A 23825-nucleotide genomic window follows, 5' to 3' on the forward strand; every position below is an offset into this window, starting at 1 on the left:
AGGTTGGTAATTCAGGCCACTTTTCTGTATTCCAGCTATCCTGCCTGATTTTCACATTTTCTAAGTTCAAGTACTTCAGCGTGATATCTTCTTTTATGTGTCATACCCCCTACTTCATTGTGTCCTGCATCCCTGATTTGGTCATTGCCTCCATTTGCACTTTTCTTTCTGTTTCCTTTTGTTTCTCTGGCCCTATTACCTCCTCTGTTCTCCACCCCTTAGGCATACTTCCCTTACTTCCTTGCATAATATATTTCACTGCATATGTGTAGCCTTTAGTTACAACAATAAATCAGCACCTTTGAGTTACCATGTGGGCATATGGTTTTATGCTGACAACCTAACAGGCTCTTGCTTGATCAGTGTTTACAACAGCTGCTTATAATTTAATGTGTGCACAAGTTCATGGGTCCCTACTGTGGCTGTGATGAGCAACATGTTCTTGCATACACTGGCCTGGCCACATGCATTGTTAATGAAACTTGGGGCTTGTTACACATGCATTGTAAATAATGTTGGTTTGGCTGTGATCATGGACATGATGTTTATGAATTCCTTGGTCTGTTTTGTCTATTAAAGCACTGTCATAAGGGAGCAATGGCTTTGTTATATAGGTTTTATGTAATTTCTAAAAGTGTTGGGATTGCCCCAGTGTAGTTTTGAGTATAACAATAAGGAAACAGCTAAAACTACTGAGAAACATGTAAAGCTCACACTCAGTTTATTCTGTTGCTGGTAAAAACTTTCACCTACATAAGGCTTTTTCAGTCAATCTATTTACACAGTGATAGTAATCATTCAAACACCACCAGTTACACTCACATGATCAGTATATCAGTCACATGATGAAAAAGTCACACGACAAAAAGATCACATGATAAAGGTAAAAATACATATAAAAGTTGAATGCACATACAGAACAGGATATGAGGGCTGCCTGGGTCCATATGGGTGGGGCAACAGGAATAAAGGCAGTCTATTCTAGGCTTCTGTCTAGTAAATGACTTGTTGGTGGTGAACATGGGTCAGCAAGAGTGACAGTCAAAAGATCACATAAATGAGTGACCAACATGCAACTCAGGTAGATTTCTTCCTCGTAAAAAAAAAAAGGCATTGGAATAGAATCAGCAATTGCAAAGTCATCCCCACAGCATAAATAAAGCATTGGTTACCACAATCAGCTGCAGGCAATGTTCAGAGAAGGCTCTTAAGTCAACAGAGATGAAGATGAAGACTTGGAGGTTGGCTGGAATGAAAGCACAATAGTTAAAGGAAATATTCATGGCTCTAGTACTTCAGGAAGACAAGGAAATAAGCAGAGTTGAAGAAGAATGGTAATAACTCAAAATGGTATGTGTGAAGACTGTAGAACATAGATGCACCTGAGTCAGACATAGAAATAAAGTACATAAAGAAAGCTGGTGGTGGTATTGAGAAGTCTGGGAAGTCATCAAAAGAAAGAAAAGGATTCCAGGAAAAATTTGGAAATAGAAAAGAGAAATCAACAAGGTATCAGAGACACTATACCAGCTTCTGGAAAGTGACTCAGCAGGTAGCACAAATAAACTATATCAGGTTATAAAACAAAGTCAGAAGGATAAAGAAGACAGTCATCAGCCACCATGTATAAAGAATGACAATAACAACAGTCTGCTCACCAGTCCTCAGGATATCAAAGGCAGTGCTTCCAGCAGCTTCTCATTGAGAAAACCCACACAGAAGCTGTACTGCCCCAAACACAGCTTTCGATGAAAGAAGAGGAGCTAACCCTAGAAGAACTAATAACAGTATTAAGGAAAATGAAGTTAGAGAAAGCAACAGGCTCAGATGAGGTCATGGCAGATATGATCAAAATGTTGGGTGAGTTAAGGGAGAAATGTCTCTTGAGGATAATCATGGCAGTATGGAGAGAAAGGTGTATACCAGATGACTGGAGAATAAGCATTCTAGTGCCAGTGTACAAGAACAAAGGGGACATTCACAGCTGTGGGCAGTTACAGAGGTATCAAACTCCTGTCACACTGCATGAAAGTTCTGGAAAATGTGATTGATAAATGAATATACAAAGTAGTAGAAAGTAATATAGGAGATGAGCAGTTTGGATTCAGGTTAGGATGCATTGTGACGACAGTGCCTTGGCTCAGCAATCAAGGAGCCTCAATCCTCCCCACTAATAGCAGGGAGGTCGTCTCATATAAGAGGAAAGGATAACAAATACACACAGTAAAGTACAATTTCCCTTAAGTGCACACAGAGAACACAGTCAGTCTGGTGCTGGTTGCTCCCTTGCTCTCCAGGTCTGTAATACGATTCCCCACTGGCACAGCTATAGGGTCCAGATCTCAGCCTAGCTCCAGTACCGTCTCTGTCCCACCAGTGCTTCCTGTCCCTGCCCAGGTAGCTGACACACCACACATACTTTGAGATAAATATTTATACAACTTCACAGACACTCCTGGGAAAGGCTGACACAGATTCTCCAGCTGTACCCCTTTACCCAGACTATATGGTAGTAATTTCTGCCACCACCAGCTGATACTTATCAGCTACCCAAAGGCCCTTAAAAGGGTGTCCAATTATTACTGTGCAATATTATTATCCAATTGGTAATGTGATTATTCAGTCTAAGACATATTAGAGTGGCTTATTACAATAAATTCTATAAATATGCAATGTACTCTAGAGCTTAATTATCTCTACACAAACCAGCCACAGGTAAAGGTTTTAAAATATTTAATAATAAATAATTAAAAACACAAGACAATACTACTACACCACAGTGATATCTAAGAGTACAGAGATCACACAGAAACTTAAAATAATACAGTAGGACAGGTCTGATGTCAAAGAAAAACACTTAATCTAACATTCTAATCTTTAGCTATTCTTAAGAGAAAACACAGTGCTACAATGTTACTTACATGCATATGGAGCATAAGCAGTGCTGGGGTTGATAGTCCTAGATAAAATGCTTACAATCTCTCTCTGAACAATAGTTTTTAAACTCACTAACAAACATCTTTGTTAGGCCCTTCCAGATTACATTATTTTGACACTTAGGTTTTCCCAGTATACACATTACATCATTTTTGACACTTAGTCTGGGGTTCTCAGGCCAACAAACTGAATTATTTAGCAATCTAACACCTGCTCAGGAAACTACAACAATAAAAGACATTTCACATGTACACCCTAGCAATTATTCCTTAAGTTAAGACAATAGAAAGAATGTGTTCAGCCAGCCACTTCAGCACCACTATTTAGATAATTTTACTTCAAAGAACATTTGAAATGCATGGCTTAGTTTTCCTTAGAGCAGATGGCAATGTTCCAACAATCTTGAAGTTCACATTTTACAGTGTTTTCTTTCATTTAAGAACACAAGCCTGTATTTTACATTTATATATATACAAATGATAGAATTATGTATCAAATTCTATTTGTCTAGGTTGGCAGCCTTCGCCCATCTTTCCCCAGTCTTCACATGCATCACAAGTGTTCCAATGATTGCAATGAGCCATATAGTTGAGTAGAAGCTAGAGATGAGGAAAGAGTGCAATTGGACATTCCTAGACAGTGAGAAAGCATATGACAAGGTCACAAGAAAGCTGATTTAGGCAGTCCTGTGATAGTTTAAAATCCCAGAAACATTGGTAGCATTAGTGTCGGCAATTTACAAAGACAGTGACGCAAGTACAGGCAGTGTTTAGACTCAGAGAAGATTTTCCAGTGGGAGTGGGTTTGCATCAGGGTTCAGCTCTAAGACCACTGCTGTCCATACTGGACTACATTAGCAAACACGTAGAATTGGACAGATCAACAAAGTTTCTGTATACAGACAATGTGACATTACAGGCAGACTCTGAACAAGAAATTGGCAAATAATAAGGGAATGGAATGCAAAACTAAAGACACACTTGATGAAACTGTGTACAGATAAAATAATTGTAATAGCAGAAAATAGGGGGAATCAGAAGAAGTTGAGAATTAAGATAGAATGGAAAATAGTGGAACAGGTTGACAGCTTCAAGTACCTGGGATGGATAGCTGAGGTGAAAGGAAGTCTGAATGAGGAGGTCAAAATTAGAATAAGAGGGGTGGCAGACAACTGACCCAGAATTTTCAGGGGTAGTATATGACACAAGAATGACAAGGAAGCTGAAAAGTAAGGTGTACAAAACAATGGTGTAACCAGTACTACTGTATGATATAGAAACCTGGGCAGTGAAGGCAGAGGAGTTGAGTAAGTTAGTGATGATGTAGATGAAGTGCCTGAGACAGGTGGTAAGATGCACAATGTGGGCACACAAAACACCAGGATATAAGAGCAGAAGTCCAAGTACCTTCTATTGCAGAGAAGGTCAAAGAGAACAGACTACAGTGGTTTGAGCACATGTGAAGGAAAGCAGAAGACAATCTGGTAAAGAAGATTTGGAACAGACAGAAAATAAGGCAAGAAGAAACAAAGGTGCCCAGCAAAGAGATGGATGGGTTGTCTGAAAGAAGACCTGTGACAGTCAGACATAACTGTAGGATAAAGTAGAAAAGTGGCACTAAATCTAGAAAGATGGCAACAGTAGACTCAACACCCTGAGCCCATGGAGAAAATAAGAAAAAGCAGGTTGATGACAATATCCTTCATCCACTAATTACCATGGCATGAGGCAATAAATCAGGTTTCCCATTACAGTATCTATCTATTGATCTATATACATACACACACACACACACACACACACACACACACACACACACACACACACACACATACACATATATATATATATATATATATATATATATATATATATAGATATATATAGATATATATAGATATATATGTATATGTATGTATGTATATATATATATATATATATATATATATATATATATATATATATATATATGTATATATATATATATATATATATATATATATATATATATATATATATATATATATATCTATATATATATATATATATATATATTTAGAAAACCCCGTTGGAAAACAAGGCATACCTGACTGGATCACCAGGTCTTTGCTGGCTTCTCACAAGATTAAGGTAGCAATGCTAACACCTGAATTACCATCATCCAGACTTCATTCAGACTTGCTAAGCAAACAAACAGCAACACTTAAACCTGGTCTTTATCCTCTTAAATCTGAATACCACATTATTTAACACAGTACTTTTCTTCATGAAATGGACTCAAAATCAGGAAGTGATACTGTTAAATCTGTGATTCATAACTATAATTCCTGCAATCGTTTATTGATACAATTAGATTTGTAGTACTGGTCACTTGCTGCTTCAGCTGGTTTGTGTTTCTAAGTCAAGCTACTTACTAGATGTAGAGAAGAAATCAGCCATTGCAAAGCAAACTGACCAATCTTAGTTCTAATACTGAGTCTCTTGCACATGTCTCTGTTATTTTGATTGTTCATAGGTTCATAGGTAGGTACTAGGCTATTGGCCCAAGGGCCTAAGTAAGCCTAGCCAACAAGGTTCCCTGGCTTACGCCACCCAAGAAAGTTAATTTCCTGTGCCCCTGAAGAGCAGAGCCACAGAAGTGATCCCCAGGGTGTACTTCCTATTTCCCATCCACTCATCAAGATTTTTCTTGAAGAGTGCTAATGAGGAACTTTGCTTGACATAGATGGGTAGCTTGTTCCAAAGTATAGGAAGTCTCAGGGGTAGGAATCTATCCCTCCAGCATGTCCTGTTTATTGTGGTGATAAGGTTTGGGTCCCTAGAGTGGGTATCTTGGAGGGATTGGTATTTCTTAAGGTGTAGCATGTCCAAAAGTTCTGGGTTTAATATAGCTTTATATGTTAGGCAGACATCTCCTCTGAGTAGGGGTTATGCTACAGAGTAAAGCTGAAGTTTTTTGAGATGGTCAGTGTAGGGCATCTGTTTGAGGCCAGTAATCCTCTTTGTGAAGTACTTCTGTGGCCTTTCTAGCTGCTGCAGATGTCTTGTGAGGTACATTCCAAAAGGGGCATTGTACTCTATAATGGGTTTAATGTGTGCTGAGTAGAGGGGAACAATGACCTCTTTTTTTCCTGGCTGATAACCCTTTTGTGATGAGGTGTGCCACATAGAAGGATTTCATGACTACTGTGGAGATGTGCTTATCAAAGGAGAGACTGCTGTCCACCTGGGTCCCAAGGTCTCTTATCACACATTCGGCATTAAGTAGACTGCCGTTTATGTGGCAGTTCATGGGAACAGAGTTTTTACCAAAGGGGATAACAATGCACTTTTTGGCATTGAGCTTGAGGTCATGCATCTGACACCAGGCATCTGTCTCAATGAGGTCCTTCTGTAGGATGTCCACATCATTTGGGGACTCGACTATGGCTCCTAGTTTGCTGTCATCTGTGAACTTCATTAGCCAGAGGCCTTCTGTGTTAGCCTGTACTTCAGAGAAGTAGATACCAAACAGGAGAGGTCCCAGGACTGAACCCTGTGGTACTCCACATGTCCCTGGTTTGAAGTCAGATTTGGAGTGTGCAACTTTTACCGTGTGGGTTCCGTCAGTGAGCCAGTTGGCAACCCATCTTGTGACGTAGGGATTTATACCTAGTTTAGTAAGTTTAACTATAATTCCAGAATGGGGGATGGTCAAGCCTTGGTGAGGTCAAGATAGGCTGTGTGAACCACCTTACCCTCGTCTACGGCTTTGGTGACTGCCTCAAAGAAGTCGATCAGGTTCAGAAGGCATGAGCTGCCTTTCACAAACCCGAACTGGGTGGGGTCCAGAGTTTGGAGGTTACCAATTTCTTTGTTTATGAGTTTCATGATGATACATTCCAGTTCCAGCAGACCAGGCTCATGTTAACCAGATTTAAGACATAACTGCAAGACTGAAACAAGTTATTGCCTAAATGTCTACATGTCTTTTTCTTCCTGGTGATTGATGACAAACCCAAAATTTACTTTCCATACTATTTTACCCTTCAGGATCTGAGATCAGAAGCCCAGTAACACACTTCAGTTGCAGAGCTGAAAATGAATAGAGATCAAAACACAAATCCTTCAGCCTTGATGGGGAGAATGGCGGGGGGCAGAATATTTTACCATTTTTAATTGCAGGTATTTCCTGATATATGTCTTATACACTTGCAAAAAATCAGTTGAAATTTGAAACAAACATCCACCAAAATGCAGGATTAAAATATCTAAAACTTGTGTCCTATAAAATTATAGAACTTATACACAGACTTACAATAAAGATAACTATGAATTATTGTTCCCATAGCAAAACTATTTAAATATCCTTTGTATTTATAGGTTCATAGGTGTGTACTAGGCTAATGGTCCTGGATCCTTTACAAGCCTAGCCCAGAGAAGGGCCCTGGCATCGTGCAGCCTGACATTAGTTCCCAGTGCATCTATCAAGTAGAGTCATTGGAGTTATCCCTAGGATGAACTTTTTATTTCCCATCCACTCATCAAGATTTCTCTTGAAGAGGGTCAGTGAGGTGCTCTGCTTGACATGTATGGGAAGTCTATTTCAGAGCATGGGCATTCTCTGAGTTATGAACCTGCCTCTCCAGCATGTTCTGTTGATTGTGGTAATGAGGTTGAAGTCTCTGGAGTGTGTGGTGAGGAGAGATTGGGATTTCTTTAGATGTAGCATTTCTAACAGAGCTGGGTCAGGCATGGCTTTGTAAGTCAAGCAGAGATTGCTTCGTAGTAGATGATATGAGACAGAGAACAGCTGGAATTTTTTTGAGTCTGTCTGTGTAGGACATGTCATTAAGGCCTAGGATCCTCTTCATGAGGTACTTTTGTGGCCTTTCCAGTTGTTGCATGTGTCTAGTGGGGTACATGCCAAATAGGGCATTATAATCGATGATTGGCCTAATGAGGGAAGAGTAGAGAGAGATGATAACCTATTTCTTCCTGGATACAAAACCCTTGGTAATGAGATGTGCCACCTAGAAGGACTTTCTGACCACAGTGGCAATGTGTGGTCGAAGGAGAGGTTGTTGTCAACCTGTGACACCAGATCTCTTATAATGCCTTCAGTGTTCAGTAGGCTCCCATCAATGTGGTAATTAGTGGGAACGGAGTTTTTCCCAAAAGGGATAATGATGCATTTTTTGGCATTAAGCTTAAGGCCATGGTTCCAACACCAGTCATTGGTCTCAGTGAGGCCTTTCTGTAGCATGTCTACATCACTTTGGGAGTTAATAATGGCTCCCAGCTTGCAGTCATCTGTGAACTTGGTCAACCAGAGTCCCTCTGTGTTGACTTGGACTTCTGAGAAGTAGATGCTAAACAGGAGAGGACCCGAGACGGTTCCCTGTGGGACTCCACTCGTGACTGGTCAGCAGTCTGACTTGGAGTCTGCTACTTTCACACTGTGGGTTCAATCTGTGAGCCAATTTGGAACCCACCTAGTGATATAGGGGTTAATGCCTAGTTTGGTGAGTTTATCAATAATTCCTGAGTGGGGAATGGTATCAAAGGCCTTGACCAGATTGAGCTAAGCTCTATGAACTGCCTTGTCCTCATCCACAGCTATGGTGACTGATCAAAGAAGTCAACCAGGTTGAGCAGGCATGATCTACCTTTCACAAAACTAAATTGCTTGGGATCTAGAGTTTGGAGACTCCCTATATCCTTGTTAATTAGGTCCATGGTGATGCGCTTCATAGCCTTACATATCAGACTCGTCAGGCTAATGGGACTATAATTCCCAGGTTCTGTAGTCACTCCCCCTTTATGGACAGGGATGACTGTAGCAGTGTTCCATTCAGTAAGGACAAAGCCTAAGGTGAGGCTGTGATTGAACAGGGCACACAGATGTGGTGCCAGTTCACTTTGTAGTTCATGTAAAACACATCCAGGGATATTGTCTAGTCTCATGGAAGCTGTATCCTTGGCCTTGGATAATGCAGCTTTAACCAATGCTGCAGTAATGCTGGGTGTCTGGCATTCCTCCAGTATTATGATTGGTCCTTTGGGGAGGGGGGGTTAAGTTGGCACTGAATCTGTTGGCCAGTATGTTGGCAATATCTGTTGGCTCAGTATTACAATTGTGCAGTAACTCAGACCAAACCTGAGTATTGCTGTGAAGATTCTTGATATAACTATAGAATGCTTTGTGGTTGTTTTTAGTGTCTGATGCAATTCTGCCTTCATAGCTGGCTTTAGAGGTTTTGATGAGGGATCTCAACTTTTTGTTGAGGCTAATAAGGGAGTTTTTCCAGTCTTGGGACTTCACCTTTTTCTGCAACAGTTTCTTCCTTCTGTTATAAAGCTTATTAATGGCAGGGGATCACCAAATTGGCATCCTTTGTTTGGAGGAAAGCATCTTGGTTCTGTTGGGTATGGCTAGTTCCATGCATTTATGTATGTGTTCTTACAGTGCATTGGTGTATGATTTGGCAGTCATGCTTCTATTTTCCATCGACATGAGTGCCATGAAGTTAGCCACCTCTGTTTTTAGGAGCCCAAAGTCAGCTTTGGAGAAGTTTTTCATGGTGGTTACCTTTGCAGGGGGTGTGGGTGAGATGTGGATTTCCATGGTGATTAGTTTGTGGTCAGATCTAACCAGGGAGGAATTGACTACTGGTGTTGAGCAATGATTGCCCATGTTAGTAATAACCAGGTCAAGGATATTGCTTCCTCTAGTAGGGGTAAGAATGAGCTGGTCCAGGGCATTGGAAGTGATGAACTCCAGGAAGCGTTGGGCCAGTGTACTGGTGCATGAGTAGTTTTTCCAGTTGATGGAGGGGTAATTGAAGTCACCTAGTATGAGAGTGTTGGGTTAGACCCTAATAGTTTCCATGGCACTTAGGAACATGGAGTGAGAGTCTTGGGACATGGTTGGGGACCTATAGCAAACTACGACCTGAATCGCCGTCTTACCCAATGTTAGTTGTACCTGAAGTATCTCAGATGCATTATGCTGGGCTACTAGTCTGGAGGTGTGCATATCCTTTATGAACATGGAGACACCACTGCCTTTGGAGCTTGGGTCCATGTTCTGGGGCCAAAGTTGTGGAGTGAGTTATAGCCTGGTAGCACAGGGAAACTTTCTGCTGCTTTAAACCAGGTCTCCATTACAGCACAAATGTTGATGTTCTCCATTTTGAGGAGTGTTTCGAGCAAGTTCATTGAGATTTAGACTTCTAGCATTGAGCAGCATGACCCTTAGATTGCATTTATTTATAACTATTATGTCTGTGCCTTCCGTAAGTGCATCTTGAGGTTTAGACTTCTAGCATTAAGCAGCATGACCCTTAGATTGCATTTATTTATAGCTGTTATGTGTGTGCCTTCCATGGAAAGTTGGGCACCGGGCTGGCACCTCGACACTGTAAAACTCCACTGCCAATCATGAGCAGACAGATGATCCACTGCGGTGACCCCTTACCAGAAAAGCTGAAAGAAGAAGAAGAAGATGGTGGTAATTTGGTCTTTGGATCATCACCTAAAAAAGGCACTATAGGGGTGGCAAGAGCTTTAGCCAGTATCTGAAAACCCAGGGGTGACAGATGCAGGCCATCTCTGGAAAATCATCGAGATCTGTCAGTCATGTCATCCCAAGCAGACAGATATTGGATCCCTTTAGAATGACACTAGAAACTTAGCCAATTGTTGAAGTGAATCATTTTCCGCTTGCACTGCGGTATCATTCTGGGCGACAGTAGGATGCTGTTCAGGGCTAGAGTCATACCTGCCTGGCCCACATAATTCAAGAGCTCCTCCATGTCTCTTTTCATGTAGTCCAGGAAGTTGTGTTTCAGGTCATTCACACCCACATGGACAGTGACAGAGTCATACTTGTACTTATTGTGGAGTGACTTGAGTGCATGTGTTATGTGTCGGATTCTGGCACCTGATAGACAGCTGACTGTTACCTTCTCCTTATTCAAATAAAACCAAAAGAAAAGCTGTAGATTAGGAGAGAAGCCAAAACGAGCTGGATAAAATTAAAATTCCACTTTATTCAACACGCCAAATGCCACTATCATAAACGCCTTATATTCAAACATGCGTTTTTGTCCACACAACTCAGACTTCATCAGATGACTAATTAATTACATCAACTGTATTTATACAACATTTAAAACTATTAAGCCAATAGGATTCCTATATTTCATCTCAAAATAATCTAATCAATATTCGAGTGGGCTCATGAGTATTCATTATCTCCATTTCATTATACCTAATGTGGATTCATTGTTAGTAATAAATACATATTAAAATCATGTTAATAAAATAATGTTAATAAATAAATTTTACCACTTAAATAATTCACGATAAATACTATAAAATCATTGAATTATAATACTGCAAAATATAGGAGAACAGATCTTTTTAAAGAGAATAAAATGCTTATGAAAGCAATGCTAATGAAGTTCATTTTCCTGCTTGCAAAATCATGGGAAACAGTGCCATCTATTGTCATAAAAAATATTACATTAGTATCTTTTTCTTTACATTTTGGTAGCCCTTAATTTTAATAGTGGCAAAATAGAAAGATAATCATTTAACCCTGGAAATTTACTTGCTTCCATTGGTTACTTGCCACCATAATTCTTTGTACTCTATTTTTTCTTCCCATGGGCCACCCCTAACGTCATTCTTAATTTGCTCAAGCACTAAAAAGAAGAATTGATAACCTTCACATATTCTAGAATGTTTAAATAATGCATTTGTTTCTTTTCCTTTTGATATATCAAAAATATGTTCGTATATTCTTCTTTTCAAAGTTCTCTCTGTTTTCCCCACATAAAACGAGTTGCATTTTTGACATATAGCAAGATATACTAACCCCTTAGAATCACAATTATAATGTCCTCTACTTCTTATCCACCTATTTCTACTTTCCAAAAATATTTCTCCATTGTTAATAATATATTCACACTGATTACACCTTCTGCATTTGAAGGTGCCTAATTTCCTTCCACTACCCTTAAAAGGGTTTGTTTTATTATTACTATTATTATTATTTTTGTTTTCTAAAATGTTCCTTATACTGCTTGAATTTTTATAAACTACTTTTGGTATTGTCTTAGGTACATCTTCCAAGTCAGTGAGGGAAATAAATTGTTCCCACTCTTTCTGGAAAGTTCCTCTCATATTATAATTAGTTGCATTGTATTCCAAAACAAGGGCTTGCTGATATTCACCTAAACTTTCCATCTCTTTATCCCCAATTTCATTGTTTTCCTTATCATTAATATTTAAAACCCCCTTAATAGGTTTAAATTTATTTTTCCTACCCCTTTCTATTTCAGACTTAATATTTTTAATAAAGTCTTTAGGGTACCCCCTATCCATAAACATTTTTTCAAGTAAGTTACATTCAATAGTAAAATCATTATCCGAACTAGTCATTCTACAACCTCTGACAAATTGCCCCTTTACTATATTCCTTTTACAGTACACTGGATGTGCACTGTTATAGTAAGGAAGGAATTACAAAGAGTAATTTTCTATGTATTCTAGTTTCTAATTTATTATTTGTCTTATATATTTCCAAATCCAAATATTGAAGAATTTCATAGGATGTTTTTTAAGTAAATTTGAGGAAATTAGTAGTATTATTTATATATTCCATAAATTCTTCAAAGTTTTCACTACTTTCTGTCCAAAATATAACTATATCGTCAAGGAATCTGCGATATAGAGTCCAACATGAACTAAATTTTGAATACAGAACAAATGTTTCTTCCCACTTTGCCAAAATGAGATTTGCAAATGAAGGGGCACAGGCAGCTCCCATGACCACCCCTTGAATTTGTTGAAAGAATTCTCCATTAAAAACTAAAAAATTATTTTGGAGAACAATTTCCATGAGGCCTGTGCTCACTACCTTTTCATTGTGGGATAAAGTTTTGTCTTGATAAATAACCTCCTCAAACATTTTCATACCTATCCCATAAGATATACAGGAAAATAAATCTATTATGTCAATAGTAACAAATAATAAATTATCAGAATATAATTCTGGTGTAATTTCTCTTAATAAATCCCAAGAGTCCTTAAGTATAACTTTATTGTTAACCCAGATATGTTTAACTTTAGTATCCACATATTTTGCCAAAGGCAATGTTTTAGAACCATCAGCAGATACTATTGGTCTTAGGGGGGGGGGGGTCTTCAGAATTTTTATGGATTTTTGGGATTCCAAAAATAATGGGGATTTTTGGTTTCTCAACTTTCAAATAGGCATACATTTTTTTGTCTATTACACCTTCATATAACATATCTTGTAGTACAATATCTATTTTATTATATGCCAGATTTACCTCATTCTTTGAGACACAAGTATATTTAGTTTCATCCCTTAATATTTGATTCATTTTATCCTTGTAATATATGGTATCCATAATTACAATCCCCCCACCCTTATCTGGTTTCATAATTTGGACTCTGGGATTAGCCTTCAAGTCATCCAAAATAATTTTTTCATCCTTGCTGAGGTTTGTTTTGTATTTAATTTTCCTTTCCACATTTCTAACTTCTTTTTCTAGAATAAGTTCCAAGTTTTTTAATTGGGGGTGCATCGGGGGATTATAAGTAGTCTTACATACTAGACCTTGATCGTTATAAGTTGTTTTATTTATGGTATTTTTTGAAAATAGCATTTCTAAATTTATTTTTCTTAAAAACATTTTAATATCTAGTAAAGTTCTTGTTAAGTCTCCCTTTACATAAGGGATATATTTGAGTCCCTTACCTAGAAGACTAAAGTGCTCCTTAGTCAATGGAATATTACTAAAATTATAAATAGAAAAACCCTCATAAGTATTTTTGTATCCCTCTACAATCATTTCCTGAAGGGGGGCTAATTCATTAGGGACAGGGGTATATGTGTCTAGTATCTCCCTCTTCTCCCCCCCCCACTTGAAAATTTCCCTTCCAGTTTTCCTGTCTATTAATAAAACTATCCTCCCTAACTAATGGTGGAAATTCTTGATCATACTCATAATTATTCCATCCATCAAACCTTTTTTCAATATAATTACCACCTTTCTCCCTTTTATTCGGTCCATAGGTGTTCCTATTTGCATAAGGTGGCTTAGTGTAGCTAACATTGTTCTCATATTCCTGTATGTCTCTCTTCAATTTATTCATTTTCCTATCAATCAAATCATTGCATTTTATGTCAATTTCATTTCTTACTTTATAATATTTGTCTTTTTCTTCCTTTATCCCAAAAATCAAATCTTCCTTAATATATCTATCTAGTTCATCAATTTCCTTCTGCAATATATCCTGTGTTCTAACATTCTCTTTAATGATTAATTTTAAAACATTCAATCCACAGTTGTTAAAGACTTCCAATAGTTCCTTATGGAAATCTGTGCCCACTTGTACATTATTAGGATATTTATATACTCTTAGTCCCTTCAGGACAATGTTCTTATTAATACATTCTGAAAGATATGCGTTTTCAATACATAATACTCTGTATTTTAACATTAATTTAGAAATTTTGTCCATTTTCATAGAGTAAGAATCCATATTAGGAGGTCCCTGGGGAGCTCCATTTTCCAGTTTAAAACAATAATTTACTTTAAGCCATTCAGTAGTCTTTTAAATCTTTTATCAAGTAAAGTACCTGAATTTGCCGAACACAGAGTCGGCACTTTAGATTCTCCTTATTCAGCCTAGTGAGTGGGACATCAGTGTGCCTCACTATCGAGTCACCTATGATTAGTGTATTGGGCAAGCTGTTTTGCCTTAGAGGCTTAGGTTGAGGGGCACATTGTGTAGGCGAGCTATGTGTCTTGTGGTTTGTGCTTTGTTGTGGTGGTCAAGTCCACTTCTGCCTTGGAGGTCTCTGCTGTCTGGGTAGATTTCTATTGAGAGCCTTCGTGAAGGTGGGTGTGTGGTTTGTATTTTTATGTGAGAACTGTGATGGTGGGTGTTCTGGAAGGCTATGTGTTGCATGTGGTGTGGCGCAGGTGTTGACCTTCTTCTCTTGACCAGCTATATTGGTCTTGGCTTGAGAGTGTATGGCCTCCAATTTGGATATATAAGTGCATCTTTCACAAGTCTTTGTTTTGGGAGGTAAGTGGAGAGGGTTGTTTGTGTACATGAGGCAGTTACTACACTGCCTCAGAATGCCCAAGTTCACCAGAGTAATAGGAGAAAGCACAGGGAACTGACCTTTAGACATGCCAGGAGGGATGGTCATTATTACTAACTACTGGATCTGTTTCCTTATATATATTATTACTAACTACTGGATCTGTTTCCTTATATATTCCTTTTACAGGAAAAATGTCACTGAATGTTTCTGAGTCTATACAGAGCATTGCCAAACACTTGAGGGCGAACTAATATGTAGACCCTGAAAATTTAAGGATGAAGTATTTAGGCGGATATTCTGAAGTTAGAAATAAATGAAGAATTAGCTTGTCAAGAATTATGAAAAGAGGTGAGTCGTATGAATGGTTACTGCCTGGCTACTATTAATGCTGGTCTCAGCACAGCTTCACTCTGTTGGGATACAATACTCCTTTGCTTCTTCTCTCACCAGAAGCAAAATGTTAGCACCAATCCCATGATGAGAAGCAGGCCACAGCCTGTTTGTTGATCCACAGTCTTGTCCCAGATGATGCAATGGTATGCAGGCTTGTAGCCTTTTTCTGGTAGATGCCTCGAATAGCAACCAGACCAATCAGGTATGTTAAGCACAGACACTCACTCTCCAGCCAGAAAGAGTCAGGAATCAATGCACTCTGCTCCTACTCTCACCAGGATCAGAATATAAGAACAGATTCCAATCTGTCACCTATAACACAGTTATTAAGCTTTCTGGTGATCAGCAGTCTCCAGGAAATAATGTAACTGCACACCTTCTCTCACCAGGAGAAAACAGAAGCACTAATCCCAAGATGACTACTGAGAGGCAGAATGTGGGCTCTCCAATAACTGGTGGTCTTGCAATAGATGCTTAAAGGTAAGATGAAAAAAATTATTTATCCTAACACTGAAGTGTGCACTAGAGGATTTAGATGTGAAAGTAGTTAACTTAAGTTTTACCTATCTAAAAAGCTAAGTGTTAGTGGAGACTCACTATTTTTAAAACAGCAAGATAGATTGAAAGGGGGTGGTCACTTTCGTATTCTAGTACTATGGAATACAGTTGGATGGCCAATAAATTTAAATAATTGAAGTGGAGTGATTTCACAAAATTATCACTGTGTGCTTACTCACACCAGCCAGTAAAAGCAGAGAGGAAATGAGATATATGGTCAAATTAACATAAGGGGCAGGCAACTAGAAAGACAGTGGTGTTTAAGAACACAACAGTAACCGGTTGGGAGGGTGGGAAAATTTCTGTCTGACTCACAAGAGAGAGATGTGGTCTTATTTCAAGTTGTAATATGCAGTTAAAAGCAGAATACAAGTAAAACACAGTGTAAAGAAAACAAATCACAGTATAAAAAATAGAAAAAGGCAATAAAGTAATACAAAATACAACAAAAAAAAGCAAACTAACCTTTCCCCTTACAACAAACTGCAGCAGAGTCAGGGTGAGCCTTTCCAGTAAAGCTCTAAAATGCTTTATTCTACCCCTTAAATAGAAGGTTTAGTTCCTAGCACCACACCCTCAGTTCACAGATGATTAACCTTAATTGACCTGTTCTAACTTATGTGTGACTCCTTAACTGACCTGCTCTAATTTCTGTCTTGACTCAAAAGAGACAGAGCTGTGGTCTCTTTTCAAGTTTTAATATGCAGTTAAAAGCAGAATACAAGTAAAACACAGTGTAAAGAAAACAAATCACATTATACAAAATAGAAAAATGCAATAAAGTAATACAAAATACAACAAATAAAAAGCAAATTAACCTTTCCCACAGCAAACTGCAGCAGAGTCTGGTGATCCTTATCAGTTTTCAAATAAATCTGTCACTAAAATGCAGTGGACGCTCAGCTAAACTTCATATTTTATCCTAAGCATTTGCATCCTCTCTATCTTTGCCTGATTAGATCCTCCACATATTAACTTCATACACAGTCTTGGGTTTTAGGTTGCCTGTGCCTTTGCTGTCAGAAATCAGATTCCATGTTTCTGAGTGAAGTAAGATGCCATATCCCCTTCTGCCTTACTTAGACTGATGATGCCATTCTACTTAAAAGAAAAAAAAGTCTGATAAACTGTCAGCCATAGCCACATTGAGACAGAATAATTATATACCAATCTGTATAATGCAAAATCAACAGAGTCAGATTAACACAATGCATTCATAGCTTAATTTTTATATATCGCCTGCACTTACAATTAATAAATACATACATAAATAAAAATAGGAACAGCTGTACTATAATTCATCTATAAGCAAACAGTGACTGTGGCTCCATTCGGAAAACAAAATGTCTTTGTGAGATTTGTTGAGCAATGTTGTTAACATCTACCAGCAATTAATTGTATATAAACAATCTTATTGTAAATAACTCCATCTTATTCTATAACTACTGTATTATCCTTGTCAAATTGACTTATAACTACCCTTTATCTGTGCTCTATTAAATAGGCAGTCAATTACATACTGAAAATGAAACCCCATGCAGCAGTGCATATACCTGTCAAAACAATTTTGACTCACTTAAGCATATATCTGATATTTGCAAACAAAGATTGTTAAAATAAACAATTAGCTAATTAACAGTGTATATAACAGTAATCCAAAGATTGTTCTTTACAGAGACAGAGAAATAATTCCTGTATTTTTGCTGAAAAGAGGCAATAAATGATGATGGCAATTTTTGACAGCTGACCTTAACCAGTTGCCAGAAATCCTTTAGGGGAGGTTAATAATGATATAGTTTTAAAGCTGTAACACAAAAGTTAAACTAACTGTACTGCCAGGAATTCTTATGTTAAACTACTTTATGACAGCTGATTTTTATTAAAAACAGAGAGAAGTACAGAGAACATTATTGTCATATTTTATTGCTCTAAAGTAATATTAGACAAAGCAAGGAAATGAGTTTATACAGGATATCATTTGATTTGATATGAACCCTATGGGATGACACATCATAAACTATCTACTTATTTTATATATAATTTTCGAATTATTAAGGATGATCAGAACTGCGGTGGTGGTGCTGCGGTAGTGTTGTCGCCTCACAGTAAGACGCTGTCCTGTTTGATTATAAGCTAGAGCGTCTTCTGTGTGGAGACATGCATGAATGGGCGTACCTTCGTTGAAGGTTGTGCATCAGAGCTGGCAACTCGACACATAAAAAAATCTACTGCCAATCATTAGCGGACCGGAGTTCCACTGTGGCGACCCCTAACCGGGAAAAGCCGAAAGACACAACAACAACAAAATTAAGGATGATCAGATAGCATGACATTAAGTAATATGCCCAATGAACTTGTCTAAACTTTAGTAACAAAGCTAAAATGTTTATATATGTGATATTTAATCATCTGTGGTAATTGATGATAGCTTAAGGGACTATAACTAAGACCATAGTTTAATAGGGAAGTGGGTTTAGGGGTTGCTATAATTGTTCAGATGCTTATCTCACAAAAAGTACAGGGTTTGATTCTTACATTTAGGAAAGGGATTTATATAATGGTTAAGGTGTTTACTTTGCAGACACAAGGTATGGCATTTAATTCTCACCTTTGAAGAGAAAATTGGCTAGACTTAAAATAGCCAATAAAAGGCAGCTAGCCTAGAACTTACTTACAGGTCATCAAACTCTGTCTAAGCCAAAACACACGGCCTCTATGGGTCCTAATGACATCCCAGGCTGCATTCTAGACAAACTAAAACAGGAATTAGCAATCCTTTAGGCACCCTATTTAACCCCAGCTTGAATACAGGAATTGTTCCAGCTGAATGGAAAACTGCAACCGTTAACCCCCTCCACAAGGACAACTTAACAACAGATCTGGGCAATTATAGACCCATAAGCCTGACTTGCCTTATCTGCAAGGTCATAGAATGTACCATCATGGACCTCATAAATAAAGATATAGGTGACTTCCAAACCCTTGATCCAACCCAGTTCAGCTTTGTAAGGGGTAGAGCATGCCTGTTAAACCTAGTAGACTTCATTGAAAATGTGACCAGAGCCATAGATGAGGGCAAATCTGTGCACATAGCATATCTGGACTTGGCAAAGCCCTTTCACACAATCCCACATTTAGGCATTATTGAGAAACTCACGCACCTAAATGTCAACCCCTTTGTTGTTAGGTGGGTCACAAATTGGCTCACTAACCATACATATGCGATCAAAGTGGGTGACTCCACCTCAACCAGCAGACCTGTCACCAGTGGGGTTCCACAAAGGTCAGTACTGGGCCTCCTTTGGTTTGGTATTTACTTCTTGGAAGTTCAGACCAAAACAATGGGGCTATGGCTGACCAGGTATGCTGATTACTGCAAACTTGGTGTGATTGATGACTCCCTAGATGATGTCAGTGTACTCCAAGAGGGGCTTACACAGACCAACAATTGGTGCCAAAGCCATGGATTCAAACTAAATGCAACAAAATGCATCATCATCCCCTTGGATGAAAGCATTGTCCCTACTAACTATCAAATAAACAACAATACCTTAAGTACAAATGCTGTAGTGAGGGATTTGGGCACACTAGTAGACTGTGACCTAAACTTTTAGCACCATGTGTCCACTGTAGTAAGAAAGGCATTCTGTTCTCAGTAGCACATAGGCTGCTTAGGGTAGACTTGTACCTGCCTTACAGAGCAATCTCTGACCCCAACTGATGAAGTTGCTGCACATCCGTAAGTCAAATGGGACTACAATTACCTGCTCCAGTGACCTAAATCTGGCCTGTGATTTAAATAGGACATGCTGGAGAAACAAATTCATCTCACAGAAGTTGACACTTCTCTGGAATAGGCTACCAATTCATGTTAAGCAGAGCACCTCTATGACTCAGTTCAAAAGGACCCTGGATGAATGGATGAGAAACTGCAAATTCTTGCTGGGAATAGCTCCTACATCCCTCTTGGACATGGGCAGCCGTTACTAATAATAATCTTAGGCACTGACTAGACTTTTTCTCTTGAAATATAATAGGTATAATAGGCTAGGCTTACAACAACCCTTAGGTCAATAGCCTAGTAACCTCCTATGAACCTGTGAACCTTTGAATAATTGCCATGTTTAATGGTCTCCAGGTTCAGATGTTTGTTCTATGGAGAAGTTGTTGGCCTTTTTAAAATAAACTTGCTATTCCATCTTTCTGGACTCAGTAAAAATCTTCATGTTATCCGCATATTGTATGGCATCCTCCAAAGTGACAGATATCTTGGTTCCTTCAACAAGATGATTTCTATTTTTTTGTTGAAAACAAAATTATTGCTTCCATATCTTTGTTTGTTAAAGAATTGCCAAAAGTCAGCATGTGATGGCATCAAAGTTACTGTCACATCCAATCTTTGGAGCAGAATAACATATAGGAGAAAGAGAATGTAAGTCCTTAATAGTATTTCTGTACTACAAGAATGAAATGAATTTAACAGTTGCATATCTTCTTTGTTAAGGGGACAACTAGGTTTGACTCCAGGGATATGTATGCCATCTCAGTCACATAAGATTGCATAGTTTAGAATCCGAGTGAATCCATTTAGTTAAAGAAATAAATGTCCCCATTCTCACAAATAACTAGAAAACTATAAATTCAGAGATTATGCCTACTCTGTCATTTTTGAAATGTTGCATACTTCAGGATGTATTATTATAGAAAACTGGAGAACTGACATCAAGTTTTTGTAATATCCTACCACTGTTAGGCATTGTGTATACATATATATTTTTCTAATGCTGCAAGACAATTTGCATTATTTTTTATGAAAATAATCAGATAGCATTCAAAATTTACTTTAGTTCATCTTGCGAAGCAGTCAAAAGTAAATTATTTACCCTTTAAGAGCAATAATTTAGATGACTGTCATTAGCAAAAAGAAAAATCCATTTATAACAGAATCCAAAAAATAGAGTACAAGAACTCAGAACCCAAAAACTGGTGCAGAACAAGGATAGACAGCACAGCTCGAACTGAGGAAATACGTTTATTATCAAAACACACTGGATACTCTTGACATATAATGGTTAAGCGCTTTCATCTGCTATAATACAGACTTCATCAGAACCATAATAACAAACCAAATGATGGTTTATATACTTAAATTAGGCGCCAAAAAATGCACTCAATCCATTTAAAGACATACTCCAATATTTAAAACTGTTTAAACTATGTGCATATAAACAAAACTCTATATGCTTATAATACAAGATGTACACATTAAAATGTACACATTAAAATGTAAATATAATTATGAAAATATAAACATAAACATACATTTACTGCATATAAAAACTTGCTAAAATATATGCTAAAATATATTGAAATATATTGAAATATACTAAAATATACACATTCTAAAATAAGAAAAGGTTTTATACTAATATATTCATTGATTCCCGGGGAGCTAGTGGCATTAGTTAATATCTGCCATTTGCTTTCGTTTGAAGCTAATGTAGCTTTCCAATTCCCCCCTTGTATTAAACTATCCACTTGTTCTATAATAGAAAACTTAAAACTGTGGAGGTCCCCTTTGTCACTAATATGTTTAAATAAGGCATTATTTTTATCTTGAACCTGGATCTCATATAAATGTTCATATATTTGCTTCTTTAACTGTCTCTCAGTCTTTCCAATATAGAATGCAGGGCAGGCTGAACAAGTCGCGAGATAAACCACTTGTTTGGTATTGCAATTGCCTGCCCTGCATCTAATAGTTGTTCTATTGATGTCTTCTAGTCTAATGAGCATCGCTTCATTAATAGCCCTGCATTGTTTACATGATCCACATTTCCTCGTTCCTGTGTATCTCTTTTTTGGATTATTAATTGCCTGTTCAAGTATCCTTTTTATATTAGGTGCTGTTTTATATACGAAATTTGGATGGCTTCCCAATATTGTCCCAATATTTTCTGAAGCTGTAATCACCTCCCAATGTCGTTTAACTATCTCCTTAACATATTGTGCAAATGGAGTATACATTAAAACACATACTCTATTGTTGTTCTCACGAACCAAGGCAATATTGTTTATGTTACTATTGTTATTTATTTTGGATACCCTACCCAATAAGGGTTGATATTTGGTACCCCAATATTTATAAACATATCCAACAACATAATTCAATAAAATTTGAGGGTAACCTCTATTTTCAAACATATTATGTATAATTTGTATTTCATTTTCCATAATTTCCTTAGTGGAGGACATTCTCGCAGCCCTGATACACTGTCCTTTGAATACATTTTTAAACACACGTGGAGGATGATTACTGCTAAATTCAATATAATCATTGGAAAAAGTTGTTTTCCTGTGAATTCTAGATGCAAACCCTCCATTACTATGACTAATAAAGGTGTCCAAATAGGCAATACCCTCATCACTGGTAGTGTAAGTAAACTTGAGAAATTCTGTTGTACCATTAATATACTCAATAAAGGAACTGATGGTCTCCTTGGTGCCCTTCCATAAAATAAAAATATCATCCAAATATCGGGTGTAAAAAACGATATCTGAAAAATATATACTCTTAAACAAATATTCAATTTCCCATTCTACCATGACTAGGTTTGCAAAAATCTGGACACAAGAGGCCCCTATTGCAACACCCTTAGTCTGTCTAAAAAATTCACCTAGGAAGAATATATAGTTGTGATCAAGCACTAAACCCATCATATCTGTAACTAAACATACTTTGTCCCAACTCATATTAGAAAACTTCCTCAAGCTATTACTAAAAAACTCTAATCCAACTTCTTTAGGTATACACGAGAACAAGTCTATGACATCAATAGTTATAAAAATAAGATCTTTATTCCATAAGTTTGGAGTCAGTTTACTCAAAAAGTTCCAGGCATCCTTCGTAATATGAGTTAAATTCTCATAAACATGTTTTGTCCATCTATCTATAATGACACCCATGTTATACGTTTTATATTTTGAACCCGAAATAATAGGTCTAAAAGGGGGGTTTCTAATACTCTTGTGAACCTTAGGTATGCCTATGATATTAGCCAGAACTGGATTTTCAGCTTTCATAAAAGAATACACTTCATAAGTGACTCCATTGTCTATCAAATATTCCTCTAAAGCTAAATCTATCCTCTTGTACCCTATATTGATCTCATTGATGGAAACAACTTCATAATTACCAGAGGTATATAATATATTATGAATAGCTGTGTTGTAACCAAATGTATTATACAAAACTATACCCCCCTTAATCTGGTTTCATTAAGCGTATCTCCTTATTACGTAAAATTTGGTTCAAACAAAACCTCTCATCAATGGTTAGATTGTCCCAGAAAACATTTTGATACATACTTCCTATTTTAGTATTTTTGTTTAACCAATATATATCCTTACAAACCATCTTTTCATAATTAGCTATTTGTGGATTCATAATGGGGATGTATGAACTTTTCTTCCTTAAATCATGTATTGCTACAGGCATACCACTTCCCTCTTGTTGTTCAAACTGTAAGGCTAAATTTAGCCTTCTACAAAATAATTTCATTTCTTTAATACAATCAACTAAATTGAAACCTATGTTAGGAATGTATTTCATTCCTTTACTAAACAATGTAAAAAATTCATAAGAGATATCCATTTCAGTGTAATTAAATACATTAAATCCATTAAAAGTGGATAGAATATTTGATCCCCCCAAAGACTCATTCACATTGTCATAATTTAATCCATGTTCACTGTGTATAGGAATAATTCCTTCACCTGACCGATTATCTATTGACCTACTTAAA

This window comes from Protopterus annectens, chromosome 8.part0 (assembly GCF_019279795.1).
Source record: "Protopterus annectens isolate FY-2018-M chromosome 8.part0, PAN1.0, whole genome shotgun sequence".
Taxonomy (NCBI): Eukaryota; Metazoa; Chordata; order Ceratodontiformes; family Protopteridae; genus Protopterus; species Protopterus annectens.